This window comes from Echinops telfairi, unplaced genomic scaffold (assembly GCF_000313985.2).
Source record: "Echinops telfairi isolate 266 unplaced genomic scaffold, ASM31398v2 ScPeMD7_7469;HRSCAF=8507_0, whole genome shotgun sequence".
Classification (NCBI taxonomy): domain Eukaryota; kingdom Metazoa; phylum Chordata; class Mammalia; order Afrosoricida; family Tenrecidae; genus Echinops; species Echinops telfairi.
This window is the reverse complement of record NW_022111372.1, coordinates 44,712,406-44,718,444: the sequence shown is the minus strand read 5'-3', so window position 1 is coordinate 44,718,444 and position 6,039 is coordinate 44,712,406. Positions and strand designations below refer to the sequence as shown.

Genomic DNA, 6,039 nt, shown 5'->3' with positions numbered 1-6,039 from the left:
AATAGTAATTTATAATTTACAAAGTGGTCACAAAGGTGGGAAAGGTAAGGGAGGGAAAAAGAGGAGCTGATACCAAGGTTTCAGGTAGAAAATAAATGTTTAGAAAATAATGATGGCAATTTATGTACAAATATGTCTGATACAATTGATGTATGGGTGTTAGAGCTGCCAATAAAATGATCTTAAAAAAAAGAATGGGGAGAAAATTGTATGTGCCATAGCAATCATTAAATCATGACTAGATGAATTTTTGGCACTTGGTCCCAAGCAGTAAAGAGATCGGTGATGAGAAAGAGCATGGTGACAATAAACTGTGGGGAGCAAGTGATCTACTTTCTACTGAAGGGATCCTGAATACTGTTGAGAAGAACCGATAATATGAGATGATCATAAGAACAAAGCATTCCTTGAGCCAGCATGAATTGATAGCCAGAGACACAAACTCAGGAAAGAATACCTCACAGGACACCACATGGGCCAGCACCTGAGGGATGTCACAAAAGAACTGGTGAATCCTGTTGGATCTTGAAATGGATTCCCAATACACATTCCCAGTGTGGACAGTAGCATAGGAAAAACAAATGAACCAGCTATAGCTGAGATCTGGTGGCATTTTCCTGAAGTCATCATAGCCCCCAAATGCAGGCGATGACAAATGGCCCCATATCGGTCATAGGACATGACAGTGAGAAAATCCAACTCAGGAGATGAAAAGTAAAGAAAAAATAGACTTGTGCCACACAGGCAGAGAAGAGATGGAGTTGTTGTGTGGCAGGGAGCTGAGGATTCATTTAGGCATTTGTGACTGAGCTATAGCATAAATCCAAAAAGAGAAGTTCTCTAAGAAGTACATGGGTGTGTGAAAACACTGACTGAGAGTAATGACCATCATGATGAGAAGGTTCCCTGCCATTGCTGCCAGGTAGATCAACAGAAATAGTCCAGAAAGTAACTATTACAGCTCCAAAATACCAGAAAACTCCATAAACAGTAAATCCTTTACTTCTGTGAGGTTATCCAGTTAGCAGGAAATTCATGTCCTGATTATTGTATCAAGGAGAGGAAGACGAGGAAGGAGGAGCAGAAGTAAGAATCAATTAAAATAAGACAAATGAAGTGGAAAATATCTTTACTAAGGAAATATTAGAATAAATTTCAACTTAACTTAATTAGTAGTCCTTTGAATATCTGGAAGATCGTCCATAAGGATGAAACAAATGGGATCTTGGTTAATACGTTTTGTTTTGCAAGATGATAGGATTCTAAACGGTCTTAAATTTTTGAGACTTCATAATTTTAAAGAACTTATGACTAGTACTATATATCTACTATGCAGCACATATATAACTGCTTCTTGAAGAGTACATTTATCAATTCTTTGAATAATGATGACTCTTATCCCTAAAATCAATCAGAAAATAGCTGTGCTCTAACTGGGACCTGAAAAGTAGTAGGCTACTTCTGAATTACAGTAAAGGTATTACTGTCTTTGCCCCTTTGGCTCTTGTCTTTTACATTCACATATACTTTTGAAGATGTCCATGAGTAGGCATACTTTCCCCCAGAGGTTATATCTGAGAAGCGGCCAGTTTTTATTGCCCCACGGACAGTGTCTTATGAACAACTTTCTGCTGATGAGCAGGAGGCTGCTTGGTTCAAAATGCCCATTCCAGAGTACAGAGATAACATTTGATGTTCCATTAATACTAGCAATTGAAAAGAGCCTGCCAGAACAGACAGAGTGGATGCCTAGCGGCAAGTGGTGCTCTGGTTCATGGAGAACAGAAGGGGAGTGGTGGGGTGCGTGAGGGGAATTGGGTCAGTGCACGTTTGTAAACCATGAATGTGGGGTGGAGCAGGGAACCTTTTCATCATATTCATTCTAAGAAATGCTAAGTGATGCATAGCAATTTTTAACCCTGTTTAATTTTTTTCCTACTCATTATTATTTATAGGAATGATTGTGGAGTAATGGGTATGTATTTGGCTGCCTAACCACAAGGTCAGCAGTTAGAAACCATGAGCCATTATTCAGGAGAAAGTTTAGGCTGTCTACTCCAATAAGATTTACAATCTAAAAACTGACAAGGACATTTCTACTCTATTCTATAGGGTTGCTATAAGTCAGAATGAACTGTAAAGCAGTGAGTTTGTTTATTATTGTGATTTTTACAACTAGTCAACCAGTAGTAAGGTACTTAATTTGGTAACAACTGTCACAAACAAGGAATGAGAGTTGTAAGGTAATTCTTAATACAGTGCAAAAGGGTTATGAATCAGAAAGCAGACTTGTTAAAAATAAAACAAAAAAGACAACTTGTGTCCCCAAATAATTTGCTCACTTAAAGCATAAAGTTCAATGTAATAAGTGACATATTCCTTATAATCTATGGGTTATAGGATGATAAAATAATGTTTATATTATTTTAACCCTAATAGTCATATTTCCATGTTTCAAAGAGGAAGAACATTATTTAGTTAATGTATATATAGTTTAAATATTAGCTATTAGTACATAAATAATTTTTCCTACCATTTACAATTTATGATTGTGAATATATAGAATAAATATGTAGATTTTTATATGTATATAAATGTATGAAATTTATGTCTATGTATAATATAAATGTATGCTGTTTATACATATGTACACACAGCTCTTATATTTTTTAGTGAGCAGCAAACTGCCAGTTGACCATTCATTTAACATATGTTCAATGTTTACATCTGAAAAAAAAGGTAAAATTCCCTTCTACATATATACTTACATCAGTAAATGATAAGGACATTTATATTTCAATGAATTATTTTAAATGTAAATTATATAAAATAAAATATTTAATAAAAGGATCCTTTCAAGATTATCCACTTAAATTCACATATCATTTGAGGAACGAATGGACTACATTGGTAATTCTCTTTGAGACAGGATGAAAATTGGTTGGGGATTTCACATTTCTGAAAGTAAGTTGGCTAAGTTGACCAGAATCTTGCATAAATTCACCTCAGTTACTGAATTGCTGACTAGGACATGGATATAGCTAGAGAGAGAGTAGAAGGATATTCTCATTTCAGCTTGTTGTTGCTGCTGTCTTAAAGACTGCTCATGGCCAAAGTCACAGAGAGGCACCTAGCTTCTGGGGAGTAAAGCCAAGCTCCAGAGCAGTTCGAGATCATTCACCCCTTTTCCCTTCTTTTGTGAGGTAAGAATGAACTCCAGGAATGCAGTGTCTTAGCCAGATGTTGCTCCAATAGGGTGCTGGGAGTATGGATTATGTGGGCTATCCCAATTAATCAGTATCTATCCTTACACCTACTCAACTCAGCTATCATTTGATCACATATGAATATCCTAAATCCAAGTCTACCAACTCCATACATCCAAACATTTCACTGAACAGAGTAGTAAATACCATCCTTAAAGTAATAAAACAATGAAATCTTGTTTCCCGAATTGACCTCAAACAAACCAACCATTCAGTCAGTTGCAACACATAGTGACCCTATAGATTTCTGAGGTTATTAATCTTTGCTGGTGGAGAAAGCCTCATCTTTCTACTGCAGAGAAACTGGGAATTTCAACTGCTGACATTATGGGGAGCAGCCCAGCTCATAACCCAGTAAGCGCCTAGGCCTCCCTGATGTAGTCTAACTGATGGAAATTAGAGAAATTAAACATACATTTGAACTTTCATTTTCCCAGCTGTGAAGATACTCAAGGCGATGGCATCTATTCCTTTATCATCTTGAGAGCATTACAATCAAATCTACAGAGAACCTGTTATTGTGGTGCCTCTGGATGGTTCTGATGTCTGCAAAGGTGTGGTGTCCCTAATACCAATTATTTGGCAGAATAAAGATGAACACTGGGAACAAATATATCAATGAGTGGCCCTGGGTCATGAACTACTTACTTCCCCAAGTCTAGTAAACAATGTATGCTAAATTGTTTTGTTTCTGTTGTCATTCAACACATTAACAAAACATAATCATTATGAGGACAACCTATCTCTTTAACAGAACATCTTGGTTGAAATGCATTGTTTTCAGCAACAACAGAAAACATTCACTGGTTGCAATTATTGATCTCATCTACAGCATGCACATAAATTTAGATTCCTCACTGGATGAAATTTAGGTTTCTCACTGGAGAACTACAAGAGTGTTAATACTTTGAAGAAAGGACTTCTTGCTTCTCGATATGCTACACATTCATTTTCTGTAATATAATTCTGATCACTGTTTGCACTAGAAGAAGTGGCTTCATTTAAGGTTCCAGCTCAGTGATGAAGAAACCTAATGCATAATCTATCAAGGATAAAATCTTCCCTGCTTGGTGTCCACAGAGATTGCCAGCCCTCCCCAATGGCATGGAATGGACTGCCTTCCAGAAATAACCCTAGGTGCTGTGGTCCTCAAGTGGATAGCGAACCTTCTCCAAGATCAATGGAAAAATGTCTGCTGGAGAGAATCCAAAATGTGCAGTAGATGGGAATTGAACTCAAATTCCATGCGAAAATGTTGAGGGTGAGAGAGACACATATTTTAATTCAAAGGAGGAAAGTCAGAAGTGAAGAAGAGAAAAGACAAAAGGATTTACATTATCACCATTCAAATGCATTGATTTTTCTTCCGTTTTCCTTATTCGATGTCCAACTTTCATATGCAGATGAGGCAATGGAAAATATCAGACTTCGGTTAGATGCACCCTAGTCATTAAAAGCAACTTGTTTGATTTTCAATACATGAAGAGATCTTGTGCAGTAGATGTGCCCAATGTAATGAGTCATTTGATCTCTTGAGTGATGTTTCCATGAACATTGATTGTAGATCCAAGCAAGACAAAATCCTTGTTATATTCGATCCTTGTATCCTGATGTTACTTACTGGTGCAGTTGTGAGAATTTTGGTCTTATTGGTCTACTTTGCATTGAATTGTAACCCACAATGAAGGATGAGATTCCTTATCTTCATCAGCAAGTGCTTCAAGTCCTGTTCAATTTCAGCAAGTAAGATTGTATCATCTGCAGAACACAGGTTATTAATAAGCCTTCCTCCAATCCTGGTACTACATTTTTCTTCACAGAAACCAGCTTCTCTGATGATTTTCTCAGCATACAGATTAAAACTACAGCAAGAGGATACAATTCTGGCGTGCACCTAACCCGATTTCAAACCATATCCTTGTTATGTTCACACGGTTTTCTCTTGACCGATGTCAAAGTTCCACATCAGCACAGTAAAATATTGCGGAATTCCCATTTTTCTCAAGGTTATCCATAGTGGGTTAAGATTCCCACAGTTGAATACCTTGGCAGAGTCAATAAAACACAAGTAAACATCTTTCTGGTATTCTCTGCTTTCAGCCAAGGTCTATCGACAGTAATGTATCCCTTCTTCACAATCTGCTTGGAATCAGGTGTGAACTTCTGGCAGTTCCCTGGCAATATACTGCTGCAACCATTGTTGGATAATCTTGAGCAAAATTTTACTTGTGTGCAGTGTCAGTGATATTTTTCTATAGACTGTGCACTCTATTATGTCTCCTTTCTTTGGAATTGCCACAAATATGAATCTCTTCCAGGCAGTTGGCCTAGCAGGAGCCTTCCAAACTTCAGGGTATAGAGGAGGTGAGAATTTCTTGTCCTTCATCACTTTGCTGAAACATTTTAATTGGTACTCCATCGATTCCTGGATCTTTGTGTTTGGCGATGCCTTCAGTAAAGCTGGAAATTCTTTCTTCAGCACCATGAGTTTTGCCCATATATTAATTCCATGAATGGTGGAATTTTGCCTAGTTCTTTTTGGTACAGTGACTGTGTATTCCTTGCATCACGTTTTGATTATTTGTGCATTTAAAATATTTTGCCCAGAGAACCTTTCAGCTTACAAATCCTGGCTTGAATATTTTCTTGAAGTCTTTTAACTTAAGATATTCTGAGTTTGTTTTATATTTTGATTTCCCAATTCTAGTTCTTTGCACATTTCATTTAAATAGTTGTCATTTTCTTCTCCAGCTACTTTTGAAATTTTCATTTA

The 6,039-nt window shown here is 36.9% G+C and overlaps 1 pseudogene; it reads right to left on the bottom strand.

The window, feature by feature from the left end:
* Positions 1-210: 210 nt before the first annotated feature.
* LOC115873519 lies at positions 211-1,021 on the bottom strand (annotated as a pseudogene).
* Positions 1,022-6,039: the final 5,018 nt, after the last annotated feature.